We start from the raw sequence: 16203 nt of genomic DNA, 5'->3' as shown, positions 1-16203 counted from the left end.
CTAACAAATCTAAAGGTTCAAGCTGGTTCAAGTTAGAGACTAAAAGTGTTGCAAAGTGCAAACCATGTGGATTTTGGAAAACGAAATTTTACATATGCATCTAACAGTGTTACACATGTAGCTAATATTGTTACATATATGTAACATGTACATCAAACCATATCCTCGTCTCTCTCAATCGATCTCTCTCTTGCCGGAAAATCTAAATCTGAAAACTTAGATGTAAAAAACTTCACCATCATTTTATTATAAGTGATTGTTACAGTGACTATTTACAAAAAAAAAAAAAAGAAAAAAAAACCAATAAATAAGACATGGGGATTTGAAGAAAGAAGGTTAATTGAATTTAGAGTAAACTTCTCTTTTGCTCTATGTGGTTTGGCCATTTTAACGGTTGGTTAATTGAATTTAGAGTAAACTTCTCTTTTGCTTCATGTGGTTTGGCCATTTTAACGGTTTTTCCCCAATCATTTAAAAACGGACATTTTGCTCCCCGATGTTTCGGTTTTGTCGCCAGTTTGCTCCATTGCTCTAACTCCATCCAAAAAATTTGTTAACTAAAAGGGTATTATGGTAGTTTAAAAGATAAAAGTAAGAGTATTTGAGTCTTTTCACCTAAATAAACATTTTACTTGTTTATTTCAATTAAACATAAACAGAATATCAATCTTATTTATATTAGAACTTCTATCTCTCTCTCTCTCTCTCTCACACACACACACACAAACACCCACACACAAAACCACCAGCTATCGCCGTCACCTGCCATCGCATCAGCCACCACCTACCGGAATACCTTAGAACCACCATAAAATGTAAACATCAACCACCCCCAACCATGACCATCACCACCAGCCGGTCCAGCCACTGCCGTACCACACCAGCCACCGCCGTACCCCACCACCACCACCACCATCTTCCTTAACCTAAACCCCCAACCCCCGTCTGAAATCTAAATCACCACAAATCTGTACAGGTCATATCTAAATTCGAACAAAGACGGAGAGATCTTATCCAAAATCAAACAGAGAGATGAAGAGATCTACAAGAATATATTACTCCAAGACACAACTTCAGTTACCCCTTTAAAACGTGCTCGTGTTTATGTCGGACGACTCGTCGAAAATGTGCATTATATGTGTACTGCACATGTGCGTTATTGTTTATGAAGGATTGTAACTGGTAAAACACATCGTCAAGAAAATGGTTTATGCAGGATTTGTTTAAATGCAAAAATGAAAGCTATGACACGTTATGAATGAACCTAAAACTGGTAAAACATAACGTCAAGAATTTGTGAAAATTAGACTTCATACATAGAATTCAATTGAAACAAACAAAAAAATGTGAAGAATGATCACGAATGATGTGTGATTCGTAACTATGTAACTTATACTTTTGAATTGATAAAAGATAGTTAAAAATATTCTTTTATTGATTTAGAAAATCTTTCAAAAATAACTTAATTATTTATTACATTTATGCCCTTTTGTTAAAATTCACTAGATGTCACATGTCACCATAAGAACACTTCCTACGTTTTGTAGGAAAAATGGACTTTGTAACCAATTCTCACCCTATATATATATATATTCAAAGTTTCGGCCCCGTGGGAAAGTGGGTCCTGGGCACCCACTCTGCTCCTCCCTAGAGTTGGCGATGATATATATGTGAAGTATTTTTAGAAAACCTACTTAAGATGGAAAAACTCTAGAAACTCATCTTGTGGCTATGATTGCACCACCTCACCAACAAGTCTTTTAATCCTCAAGGACAGTATATGCATTTTGACATATCTCTTTCTCTCTCATGTTCATGATCTAATTTGACAAGGGTCGTATTATTGGCACAACTTGGATTATTAAATCGACACCTTCAATACGCATCGTATAGGCCTATACGATGCTTATTAAGGTTGGTTCAAACTTCAAGGTCAGTCAAAGGCTGACAATGTCTCCACATGCAACCCTAATACGCATCGTATAGGCATATACGGTGTGTATTACTTTTTAAAGAAAGTACGATGTAGCTTTCTGTCACTTAAAAGTGACGTAATTAAAGTGATTGACATAAGCCCTATACGGATCGTATAGGCCTATACGACCTGTATTGAATTCTGAATTTGCATTCTCCTTCCCCTAGTTATATATTCACATTCGTTATATATATATATATATATATATATATATATATATATATATATATATATATATATATATATATATATATATACTCACATTCGCTAACAAACATGTCTTGGTTCAACCACATTTTCGGCGAGTCATCCGACACAAACACGAACACGTTTTAAAGGGGGGCCATATGGATGCCCTCCCTGTAGATCTAGCCAAATAGGTTGGTCGGTTAACGGATAAGAAGGCTCTTTAATGGGGTAACTGAAGTTGTGTCTTGGAGTAATATATTCTTGGTCACTTAGTGTTGGATTAGTCTATTTAGTTGGCATAACTTCTAGATCCTTTATTTTTTCCAAATAAGTTGTATATTTCGATGTAATTTTGATTTTTTTTGATGAAGAAGGATGATAAGAAAGCGACACATTATGGTGATGTTCTTCACCTATTTATATACATATGGCCTGTATTTTTTCCTATGTTTTCATTTGTTATATATCATATAGGTGGTGTATTCGAAATGTAATCAATTATGGAGTTTGTTTATGTGTATAAACGTTGTTCTGTCGAATAACACTTTATGAACATTTTGAACTTAACATTTATGCTTTATTCATATATATTACGTCTTAAATTCTAAGCCCCGGTCCGCATCCCGGCCGGGACTTCCATCTAGTTTGATCTAGTTTATGCTCAATAAACTATTAAACTCGCTTCCAACTAAACCCATTTGACCATTTACTCGAGTACCCAACTATACTCATTAGGCTTAGCCCATTTAAATCACAAATTTAAGCCCAATAAAAAAAAACTTAAAAAGGCCTTTGAAGGGGGTAGGGGCAGAAATCGATTAAACAAAAGAACACAACAATTGAAGTTGACGATTGAAAGTGGGAAGTAGCACATTGGGAATCCATATCTATCAAACTTGAAGTCTCAGACGCTTGAAGGAGTCAAGTAGTGAGCTAAGCTTATTCAGTTAATCCTGTTTGTGATGCGTCACTTTTTTTAATTTTTTTTATTTTCAGCCTAGCTCCATAGTTTTTTTTTTTTTTTTTTTTTTTTTTTTTTTTTTTTTTTTTGGAACGAGTAATCAAAGACATTAAACATGAAGATGAAAATGAAATACAACCTCCCAAGTCCTTTGATTTTAAGCCCATAGAAATAGAACAAGAATAGGAAACTGATGTGATTGCATCTCTAGGCGTGGTGCAAGATACCAGGCACTATGCAACAAGTACCACTCGGTCGGAGGAGCCAACGAAGGAGAAGAAGAAAGTTGTGCTAAGAGAATACAAGCCAAGGGTTCCATATCAGGGACGGTTAGAACTGAAGAAGATGATAGAATACTATCGTATATACCCCCCATGGCTAAAACTCTATGCAAACAACTAGAAATAACAAAGGACAGGGTGCACGTTTCGGTGCCACAAAATATATCTTACTATTTATCCTATACATATCGAAAAATGTCCTTCACCATAAATTAGATTATCTTGAAAGAATATATTTTAGAAGTGAGTTGCAAATTTAATTAGTTAGCTAATTTAGGTATATACAATAAATGAATTAAACTCATAAATTTACCTATATATCCTTATGATGTGTGGTCGAAAACCGGTGCTTAATCGTATGTAAGTTTATATTTTTACGTGAATTTTGGTTTCGAATGGCCTACTTTGATTAGAATTGTGTTTTGCAGGTCTAACGGAGTTTAAGGAGCTATTCATGAACTTTACGGAGCACCGAGAAGCGAACAGGATCAACTGGGTACGTGAAATAAGCAAAACAGGAAAGTATTTATATATGTTGAGTCGCTGACGCCCTCCTGGGCTGTCGGCGACGCCATGTGATGTGTGTAAAATGCAACATATAAATCACATCAATTAAGGCATAAAACTAACCCTTTTTAAGTACTAATGTTGGAAAAAGAGTGTTTTTGTCTTCCTTTTGTATTTTCAGGATGAAATGAGCTCAAAATCACAAAAGAAGCAAAAAGACAACTAATTCTAGCATAAATACAAGAAAAGGAACAAAAGTAGACTGCCCGGACCCTCAACGGCACCTCCCAAGGCAAAGAAGAGAAAACAGAGACTGAACACGCCCCGTGTCCAGCGAACACGGGGGCGTGCCCAGGAAGCAGCAGAAAAGACAAACCAGTAGAAGCTTCCATTGCCCACCACGGGGCCGTGTCCAGCGGGCACGGGGGCGTGGTGAAAGTACAGCAGGCGCATTAATTGTAATTGCGAATTACAATTAATGAAGAGAGAGAATGTCAGACGGGCACGGGGGCGTGTCCAGCGGACACGGGGCCGTGCCCAGCCTTCTGTTCAGCCTATAAATAGGGGTGCTTGGCTTCATTCCATTTCATCCCTTGGCACACCACCTCTCTCACACTTCATCCACCACCCACCACCACCATAACACCATCATCCACCACCATCATCCATCATCCATTGTCCATCGTAGAGTGTGTGAGTCGTCTCGGGATCCAAGATTGATCGTAAGAGTTCTTGACAATCAAGGCCATGTTTGCCTAAGTCTCTTACATCACTTGGTGAAGACAAGTGTTTAGTATAATACTTTTTATTTTTAATCTTTTGCACTTTTTATTTGGTTTTGTATTAATGACTTTAATAACTAGTTACTTATGTTGAAGGTGATCTTTCCTTATCGTTTGTCCGTGGTGTCTTGGCGTTATTTTACTGTCTATATAAAATAAAAGATTTTCACCATTCATATCTCCACGGTCTATATGGAGGTATGTTGGCTACCTGGTCGGGGGTTAAGGGAACGGTTTGGTAAGGGTCTTGCCCTTGTTCAGCGTTTAGAGGTCCTGCTTGGGACCTGGGTCAAATTTAGTAGGATCTCCTTCAATGCCCATAGGTATTGGATGGCGGGGATCCAAACTCTTTGACCCCCTCATAAGTTAACTACTATTAATACTATAACCCGGCTATTTAGGACTGTATCCCTGCTGACTCAGACTACTTAGCCGAGGGTAACGTCACCGCCGAAAGCGGGGCCTACCACAATTTGCATTAATAACTTAATTCATTATCTTTCAATAATCCGACCCTTGAGGATTGTATCCTTGCTGACTCAAACTACTGGGTTGAGGGTAACGTCGCCTTCAAAAGAGGGGCCTACTACAATAACTAAGATAATCTCTTAAACAAGTGCAAAAGTGCGAAAATAATCAAAGGTTATACTGACACTCGTGTCGGATCCAAGTGATTCATCTTGTCTATCTGTTTTTATTTTATTTTATTTTTCAGCATTTAGTTAGTTTTTATTTTTCTTAGTTTAAAACATTTTTCTCACTTTTTGATTTGGTTAGACGTTGAGGATAAACCGGTATTAAAAGCTCTTGTGTCCTTGGACGACCTCGGTATCTTACCAACACTATACTACGTCCACGATGGGTGCACTTGCCCATATGTGTGTTTAGTGTTAGTAAATATCGTGTTTTATAAATTTAAAACTTGGCTAAAAGTGTAAAAAGGGGCTTAAATATATATCAAAATTATAACACACTTCACGCACATCAAGTTTTTGGCGCCGTTGCCGGGGACACAAGGATTTTAAGAAAGTTAGGAATCAACGGCCTAATCATATTTTTATTTTTTTAAATTTTTAGGATTTTTTTCTTAGATTTTCAGCTTCTGCAGAGCTCAACACGGGGCCGTGCCTGATCGGACACGGGCCGTGTTCAGCATCGTCACTGGCAGTTTTTGTTTTCCAAGTTACAGAAGGCTGACCACGGGGCCGTGCCGGTGCAACACGAGGTCGTGTCCAACTTCCAGTAACTGGGATCTGGAAAACAATCACTGAAATTCCGACCACGGGCCGTGTTCGCTCAACACGGGGCCGTGGTGAACCTTCTGACCAACATTGTTTTTTGTTTTTATTGCAGGACTTGGAACCCGACGCCACCCTCACGTAGTGTATGAGCTCCAGTTCCAATAAAGACATAAAAGAACCACTAGAAGAACCCGAACGCTTTCTCAGAAAAAGGTTAAAATCCAAAAACCAAGAGAAGGTTTCGGGTAATCCACCTCCAATGGCGGACCAACGTACCCTTATGGATTATCTACGACCCACCGTAGGTAATCTAGGCGCCGCTATCAATGCTCCGAATGTCGAAGCCAATAACTTCGAACTTCGGCCACATTTGATACAAATACTCCAAAACTCCGCAACCTTCCATGGGCTTGCGGACGAGGATCCCCATCTACATATAACTAACTTCTTGGAAATATGTGATACCTTTCGGATCAATGGAGCATCAAACGACGCCATCCGCCTCCGTATGTTTCCCTTCTCACTAAAAGACCGAGCGAAAGCTTGGCTCAACACCCTCCCAGCTGGATCGGTAAACACCTGGGATGAACTAGCCCAAAAATTTCTATATAAGTATTTCCCTCCTTCTAAAACTGCTAAGTTAATGGCTGAAATTAATACATATTCACAAGAGGACGGGGAATCCTTATATGAAACTTGGGAAAGGTTCAAGGAGCTATTACGCAAGTGTCCCCATCACGGCCTCGCAATATGGCAACAAGTATCCACTTTCTATAATGGATTGTTGCCACACACTAGGCAGACACTTGATTCTAGCTCCGGGGGACTTTTAGGTAATCGACGCCCACACGAAATATATAATCAAATTGAGGAAATTGCTCAAACCAATTTTCAATGGCACACCCCCTGGGGAAATAAATCTATCGCCCCGGGCGCCCATAAGGTCGATGAAAGCACTTCTTTACAAGCCCAAATCGAGGCTCTTTCTTCAAAGATAAAAAAATTGGAAATGACAAAAACAGTCTCGGTTATGGCTTGTGAAGGGTGTGGTGGGTCACATGAAAATTGGAGTTGCATGAAAGAAACAGACGATCAACAAGAAATGGTAAACTACATTGATAATAGACCTAGGCCGTCGGGTCCTCCAACGGGAACTTACAACCAAGGATGGCGAAACCACCCAAACCTTGGTTGGAGGGAACCCGGCAATAGTAGTAACCAACAAACCCAACGAACAAACTTTCAGCAACCAAGAAATGAGTCACAAAATTTCACTCAACAACAAGGTGGACGAGAAAGGCTCGAAGATACTATATCTCGCCTCGTCTCTGACACTGATAAGAAAAACTCGGAAAGATTTCTACAATTAGAATCTAATTTTAGAAATCAACAAGCTAGCATTCAAAACATAGAAAAACAATTAAATCAAATAGCTCAAAATTTTTCCGAGAGACCGCAAGGCGCATTACCTAGCAATACCGAAACAAACCCAAAGGCGCAAGTTCACCTCATCACACTACGAAACCGCACCGTAGGGCCTGCAGAAGTGCCACCGCCAACGGAAGAAACAGTACCGACACCTCTGCAGGAGAAGAACTCTCCTCCATCACCAGAGCCGACCAAGGCTCCTCGAGTTCCGTACCCCGGTAGGTTAATTCGTCAAAAGACAAATGAGCAATTCGCAAAATTCGAAAGTCTGTTAAAACAATTGCACGTCAATATTCCTTTTATCGAAGTCCTAACCCAAATGCCCAAATACTCTAAATTCATGAGGGACTTCCTTACGCATAAGAGAAAAATTGAAAATTTGCAATTAGTTAATTTAGGCGAAGAATGCTCTGCCCGCGTGCTCAATAAACTTCCCCAAAAGAAAATCGATCCCGGAAGCTTCACGATTCCATGCTCAATAGGGGAATCGCCCGTTCGCAATGCCTTAGCCGACCTAGGAGCTAGCATTAACCTCATGCCCTTGTCAGTGTTCAAAAGGCTCGGCTTGGGAACCACGAGCCCTACAAAAATGAGCATACAACTCGCTGATCGATCCGTCAAATTCCCACAAGGTGTCATCGAGAATATCTTGGTAAAGGTAAGCAGATTCGTTTATCCAGCTGACTTTGTCATACTCGATATGGAGGAAGACACCGAGGTCCCCCTTATACTAGGCAGACCCTTCCTTGCCACAGCCCAAGCAGTGGTGGATATGAATGACGAGACACTCACCTTGAGGTATGGGGATGATGAGGTGAAATTCGGAGTTGGGAAGAGAATAGAAGATGACGACCCGGTCAATTACATGAAGGTTATTGATTCGAGCTTGGATGCTGCTCTCCGACGGCGTAACATGGGACGCCAAGCATCCCACTCAGAAAATATATAACCTCGAATCGGGTCTAGCCAAGGACCCTTATAAACGTGGCGCACCACGGAGGCATTCCGCGGAACTATCCTTAGTTTAGTTTAATTTTTTTTAGTCTTATTTTGCAGAATAAAACACACTCATGGTGGTAATGGATGAAAAAGGGAACGAGAAAAATGGAAGCATGCACGAAGAACAGAGCAACCCGACACAAATCTCCATCACAGAAGGCTCAACACGGGCCGTGCCCAACCAACACGTCCCCGTGCTGAGCCCCCTGCAGAAAAACACCCAGTTCAGGTAACTGGACACGGGCCGTGTTCAGCGGACACGCCCCCGTGTCCAGGCTTCTGTTTCAATTCTCTAATTTTTGTTACTGGCACTTGACCACGGGGCCGTGCCCGGTCACCACGGGGCCGTGTCCAGGATACCAGTAACAAAAATCTTTGCTTTTTAAACCACTTTTACACATCCTAATCGACCAAAAACCTTATTTTTGGACACATTGAGGACAATGTGTAATTTAAGTGTGGGGGGGATGCTAAAACCTTGAATTTTGCAAATCCTAAACACAAGCCTTACACAAAACTCTATTGGAACCGCTAAACACCCCAAATTTTTTCAAAAACTTTTTCATTTTTTTATTTACTTGTCTTAGTTTAAGTTGGGAATAACAAGTTCTAAAAAGGTTATATTTTTACAAGTTTACAACCGATAGCGTCGTGATAACAAAGAACCAACATAAGAAAAATTATGAAACGGCATAACAAGTCTAGTTAAAAATTCGATTATATATACTTGATCACATTAAAAACCCATTCCCACAAAAGTGAGTTTTGAGCCTTTATTGAGCATAAAAATATACATATTTAGACTAAATGCTCATTTTTCGTTTCTTGTGTGAATAGCCGCTTGGTTCTTACAAATCTAGAACTTGCCACAACAATACATTCCCGGTCCTTACCAACTTAAACCCAAGTAAGTAAATGATGGAGGCATTAGGACTAACCATTTTTCTTTCAAAACCATTATTTTTCATTTTTTTTATCACCTACCCAAAATCCCCCTAGATAGCCCCTTTGAGCCTAAACCTTTCATTTCATTACCCCAAAACCCTTTTTACCCACCAAAAACCATTTTTTATTTTTCACCCTTTATTTTAGTAACAAGCTCGGTTCTTCGTAAACTCGCCTATTTATGTGATAAAAAAAATAAATAAATAAATGATGAAGTCAAAAACAAACAAAAGCTATATAAAAGCTTGTTTGGAGAAATACTTCAAAATAAAAAGTCGCTAAAGACAAGGTATTTTACGAAAACCGACGCTTTTTACGATTTTTCGCCCTTTTTACTAACCACTAACCCAACCACCCACCTTTAACCCAAGCCTAACCCTTCACCCCAAAAGTCCTCTTGATATTTACAAAGTTAAAAAGTTAAAAAGGAGGAGGATTGATTGCTTGGCAAGCCTATGGAAGGCGTAAGTTCCATGCCGCTCTCGAGTGATTCACTAAAAAAATACACCTTCGGCCGAGTGTTGAGTGATCCCCCGTGAGGTATGTGAACTTGTATATAAATGGAATTTTAATAAGGCATGCTATGCCCAAATAGGTAATTTATCTTATGAAACGTTCAAAATAAATCATAACGAATAGGATTGTAAATAAATAAAAATAAAACTTACAAAGACCTTGGATTCCCGACACTCTAGGACAAGCTAAAAAACTTTCTCTTCTACCTATTCCATTTGGGAGTGTAAGCCACATTTAAAGAGTTTTGCTTGAGGACAAGCAAAAGTTCAAGTGTGGGGGCATTTGATGTGTGTAAAATGCAACATATAAATCACATCAATTAAGGCATAAAACTAACCCTTTTTAAGTACTAATGTTGGAAAAAGAGTGTTTTTGTCTTCCTTTTGTATTTTCAGGATGAAATGAGCTCAAAATCACAAAAGAAGCAAAAAGACAACTAATTCTAGCATAAATACAAGAAAAGGAACAAAAGTAGACTGCCCGGACCCTCAACGGCACCTCCCAAGGCAAAGAAGAGAAAACAGAGACTGAACACGCCCCGTGTCCAGCGAACACGGGGGCGTGCCCAGGAAGCAGCAGAAAAGACAAACCAGTAGAAGCTTCCATTGCCCACCACGGGGCCGTGTCCAGCGGGCACGGGGGCGTGGTGAAAGTACAGCAGGCGCATTAATTGTAATTGCGAATTACAATTAATGAAGAGAGAGAATGTCAGACGGGCACGGGGGCGTGTCCAGCGGACACGGGGCCGTGCCCAGCCTTCTGTTCAGCCTATAAATAGGGGTGCTTGGCTTCATTCCATTTCATCCCTTGGCACACCACCTCTCTCACACTTCATCCACCACCCACCACCACCATAACACCATCATCCACCACCATCATCCATTGTCCATCGTAGAGTGTGTGAGTCGTCTCGGGATCCAAGATTGATCGTAAGAGTTCTTGACAATCAAGGCCATGTTTGCCTAAGTCTCTTACATCACTTGGTGAAGACAAGTGTTTAGTATAATACTTTTTATTTTTAATCTTTTGCACTTTTTATTTGGTTTTGTATTAATGACTTTAATAACTAGTTACTTATGTTGAAGGTGATCTTTCCTTATCGTTTGTCCGTGGTGTCTTGGCGTTATTTTACTGTCTATATAAAATAAAAGATTTTCACCATTCATATCTCCACGGTCTATATGGAGGTATGTTGGCTACCTGGTCGGGGGTTAAGGGAACGGTTTGGTAAGGGTCCTGCCCTTGTTCAGCGTTTAGAGGTCCTGCTTGGGACCTGGGTCAAATTTAGTAGGATCTCCTTCAATGCCCATAGGTATTGGATGGCGGGGATCCAAACTCTTTGACCCCCTCATAAGTTAACTACTATTAATACTATAACCCGGCTATTTAGGACTGTATCCCTGCTGACTCAGACTACTTAGCCGAGGGTAACGTCACCGCCGAAAGCGGGGCCTACCACAATTTGCATTAATAACTTAATTCATTATCTTTCAATAATCCGACCCTTTAGGATTGTATCCTTGCTGACTCAAACTACTGGGTTGAGGGTAACGTCGCCTTCAAAAGAGGGGCCTACTACAATAACTAAGATAATCTCTTAAACAAGTGCAAAAGTGCGAAAATAATCAAAGGTTATACTAACACACGTGTCGGATCCAAGTGATTCATCTTGTCTATCTGTTTTTATTTTATTTTATTTTTCAGCATTTAGTTAGTTTTTATTTTTCTTAGTTTAAAACATTTTTCTCACTTTTTGATTTGGTTAGACGTTGAGGATAAACCGGTATTAAAAGCTCTTGTGTCCTTGGACGACCTCGGTATCTTACCAACACTATACTACGTCCACGATGGGTGCACTTGCCCATATGTGTGTTTAGTGTTAGTAAATATCGTGTTTTATAAATTTAAAACTTGGCTAAAAGTGTAAAAAGGGGCTTAAATATATATCAAAATTATAACACACTTCACGCACATCACCATGCGTCGTCCGGAAACTCGGTTAGACAACAAATTATTGCGTCGATAGAGAAGTGACATAGGCAACGCGTCGCCGACGCCATGGTGTGCCGTCGGCGACGCCACTCCCTGATGGCCGACGCTGATTCTTGTTTGTTGAGTGTTTTAAATGAGTTAAAACCCATTTTGGGGGTCATTAGAAAAGGGTTACGCAATTTTGAATACACGCACCTCTCTTAGAGCCAAGAACCATCATCAACACCATCCTCAATCCATTCCATTCATCATAATCATCCACAATCATCATCCACCAATCCATCCTAGCCCTAATCCATCATCATCTCACCAATCAATCCACCACCACCATCATCATCATCATCAATCATAAACCCTAACCATCATCCGTTACCATCATCAAAGCTTCAAGATGTTCATGTGTGAGCTTCAGTCATTCGGTGATCACGTTCCGTTCACCATGAGCGGCAAATTCTTTCAGTTTTACCCCGGTGTAGTGTAACACCTCGTAAAATCACGTCCAATGATGTGTTGACACGTGTACTAAACCCTACTAAAGTCAAACGTTGACTATTAGGGACCAATTTTGCGAAAAATCAAAAACTTTGAATGTGGAAGGACTGAAAGTGTCAACATGCTTAAACTAAGCCTCTGAATGACCTTTCACGGTATTCGTATTCACAAATGAGCCACTTGTTGGTCGAGAGGAGCCGTTTGCGTAATTTTTTGAGCGTTTGCGCGACGAAGGGTTAAAAGCGTCAACAAGTTAATTCTTACCTCTGAGTGACCTTTTAACAAATTGAGAGCTTCATGATGTTCAATCATACTCTCGAGAATGCCTAATATTGGCCATTTAAGGCTTTTATGCCAATAAGTAATGATACGCGCAAGTTTGCAAGATACAGGGATTAAAAGCGTCAGTATGTTTAATTATACCTCTGAATGACCTTTTAACGAACCCAAAGTGTCGTGATGTTCGATAATACTCTCAGGAATGCCTAATATGGGCCATGCAAGGCTTTGATAGCATTAAACAATATTACGCACAACTTTGTGCGTTAAAAGGACTAAAAGCGTCAACGCGTGAAACTACACCTTTGAGAGGCCTTTTGAACGAACCGGGAACTTCATAATGCTCAGTGAAACTCCCGGGTGTGCGGAAGATTGGCCACTAACACTTTCACATCTGATAATAAAAATATACATGAAACTAGAAAAGTTATGTGCAATTTATGTCACTTTTGAAAGTTAGAAAGTATTTTTTTATTATTAATTCTTTCCTTGTTCTCCACACATATAATCTAAACCATTTGAGCAATCCATGGGTTGTTAATGGTTTTAAAAACCTGGTTAGACACTTGTTAACGTCCTAAGCAATCCCCTAAACATTTGTCAAGATCCTAGCATTTCTCAAAAACTATATAAGGACCTTAAATTTCACTTGAACACTTGCACCTTTCATTCATTCTTCCTTCTTCTCTCAATATTGGAGGACCCTAAGCAATTGGGGACTTCCTTTGAGTGTTCTTCAGTCCCTAGGACCACTTTTAAGTGATCCTTTCGTGGCTAGTTCTTTTATTTGGCTTAAAAAGCTGAAAAGTCAAGCGTTTACGATAAACACTTTGAGTTTTAGTTAGACCGTAAACGGTCAAGCCATTTTTCACAACGAACATGGCTACGTGATTGTAATTAGGTAGGTGTTAAACCTCCTCAAAAGGGCACCTCCTAAGAATCATGTTTGCTTGGTCAACTGACGAGTCAACGTAATATTGTTTTAGAAAAAAGTCAACGGGGCAGTTTTTAATAAAAATTGCGATATGAGTTTAGAAGTGTTCTAAAAAACGTTATATCATTTAAACAACTTAGTAATAATTATTATAACATGTGTAAACATGTTCGGCTCATCAATTCCAGTTTTAGAGTCGGTTCGCAACCGAAAGTCGCGAAATTTGACTTCTACGTTGACTTTCGATTTTGAACCGAACTAGGTTAGTTACTACTGATTTTAGGTTCCGTTATGATCGTAATATAATGTAGCATAACCCTATAAGGTTATATTACATGATCATACTAGAAATCTGAGTTTTTGCGCATGCTCCGTTAATATGTCGTACTTTGACTATTATGTCCTTTTTAGCAAAAAATAAGGTTTTAGACACCAATAATGTCACACCCCCAAAAATGCCACCCATGGAAACCCCTCTTGGCGTGTGACAAACCAATAACGAGCCACCAATCATGTTGAACTCATAACAAGTTTTCAAATGAAATTTCCAATTATTAACGTAATGTACCAACAATAAGTTTAATGTAAATCCAACAAGTGCAACAGAAGCGATAAGTCAATAATAGTTTAACTATTTCAAAGCAAATGTGTATAATCAATAAACCCATCATGTATATCCAATCAGTACGACCCATAACCACTCCAGCTACTCCAGAGAGCAAGTTCCAAATCCAAGAAATCTAACGACCTGCGAGCATGCAAGAAGTGTATCAGACAACGCTGGTGAGTTCATAGTTTTAAGTAGTGAGATGTTTTAGTTTTAAGTATTGACTTATCGCTTTGAAATAGTTAATCTATGAACTCACCAGCGTTGTTTGATACACTTGTTGCATGCTCGCAGGTCGTTAGATTTCTTGGATTTGGAACTTGCTGTCTGGAGTAGCTGGAGTGGTTATGGGTCGTACTGATTGGATATACATGATGGGTTTATTGATTATACACATTTGCTTTGAAATAGTTAAACTATTATTGACTTATTGCTTCCGCTGAACTTGTTGGATTTACATTAAACTTATTGTTGGTACATTACGTTAATAATTGGAAATCTCATTTGAAAACTTGTTATGAGTTCAACATGATTGGTGGCTCGTTATTGGTTTGTCACACGCCAAGCGGGGTTTCCATGGGTGGTATTTTTGGGGGTGTGACAAATAAGCTTTCAAACAACTTAGGTACTGATATGTTAACATGAGTAACATATTTTGATGTTACGAACCCGATCATAAACTGAGTTTGCATGCAATGTCGTACATTATGCTTTAAATTAACCAAAATGCCCTTTAGGCGCATACATCGGTTTTAAGCATAATTTTTCATACCAAACTCATTGCCTACCGATGTAATATAATAATTAGGATAATTTGGGATGTCCTTCAGTTTACAAACTGAGTTTACGCATATGTTCTTGAATTATGTCCTTAAATGACGATAATGCCCTTTTGCACCTAAAATGATTTAAAAGCGTAATTTTCATACAAAACCTTTTACTACTGATATGATATATTAATTAACATATTTTGGTCATATAAAACTGATCATAACATCAGTTTTCCTAAAAAATCGCACATATCGTCATTTAACGATTTTAACGTCGTTTCGGCGTATAGTATGGCTTTAAACCATAACTACCAACCAAGACTTGTTACCTACTGATTTTATAAATAATTTTAAATATTTTTACATTAGGTATATGTTATAAACTCAGATTCCCAAATTAGCCTTCAAAACTATGTGTGAAATTACCAAAATGCCCCTACGGAGCATAGTTTGGTTTTAAACTACAAAACACATATATGTTGGATATCATACTAATATTATATCATAAATAAAGTGTTTTCAAAGAATGGTTATGATCGTAACATCAGATTGTACTCAAGTTCCTTTTATACGTCGTAAAATGACCAAAACGCCCTTACGAGGCATAGTTTGATTTTAAAACCTAAACGGGCATACAAATTGATATCCCACTGATATTATAACTTGTTTAAAGTATATTGGAATATGGAACTTGTTCATGACTCATCCGGTTACTCGTTATCGCTTATACGCGTACGGTTAGACTTACGTAACTAGTTTACGTATGTTTGCCGAAACGGGTTTAACCTTATCGTTTTTACTTCAAAATCCAGAATGTACTTAGTTTACCCATATTATACAAGTCTTCATACGTGTTGGGTCTAAATAACATTCTATTCCGGTCATCGCTTAATCTAGCGTATCGTACCGTTTTAGATACTTTAAGCTAGCCGGTCTATAACTACGACTTAAATAAGACCGTTAGCATTCTGAATTGGTTATATATTACCATCATTCCAGACTAGAGCCACCCATTAAAAGCTACCTGCATTTTGTTAGATTGGATACGACTGAGTTATTTTGCTGTGAATCAAGTATTAGCTCAGGTAAATACTTTTAACTTATTTTCCCTTATACGGGCTTGGGATAGGTAAATTATTACCGCTTGGTCGGGTGTGGTATCAATCAAATGCCAGATTGTGGCTAGTAAATCCACATAACCCGTTTTGATACTGTTTTGTTGATAACTTAAACAATGGGGGTTAATGGGACCATGTCCTGGATATATCCTCGGCTCATTAAAACTGCTAATGGCCACGACCGATG

The 16203-nt window shown here is 38.9% G+C and overlaps 1 non-coding gene across 1 annotated transcript; it reads right to left on the bottom strand.

Moving 5' to 3' along the window:
* Window positions 1–6573: 6573 nt before the first annotated feature.
* On the bottom strand, window positions 6574–6680 carry LOC118491900. Its single transcript, XR_004892345.1, has one exon. It is a non-coding gene; the product is annotated as a small nucleolar RNA R71 (small nucleolar RNA).
* Window positions 6681–16203: the final 9523 nt, after the last annotated feature.

This window comes from Helianthus annuus, chromosome 4 (assembly GCF_002127325.2).
Source record: "Helianthus annuus cultivar XRQ/B chromosome 4, HanXRQr2.0-SUNRISE, whole genome shotgun sequence".
Taxonomy (NCBI): Eukaryota; Viridiplantae; Streptophyta; class Magnoliopsida; order Asterales; family Asteraceae; genus Helianthus; species Helianthus annuus.
Note: the sequence above shows the minus strand (reverse complement) of the source record. Positions and strands in the feature narration are given on the sequence as shown.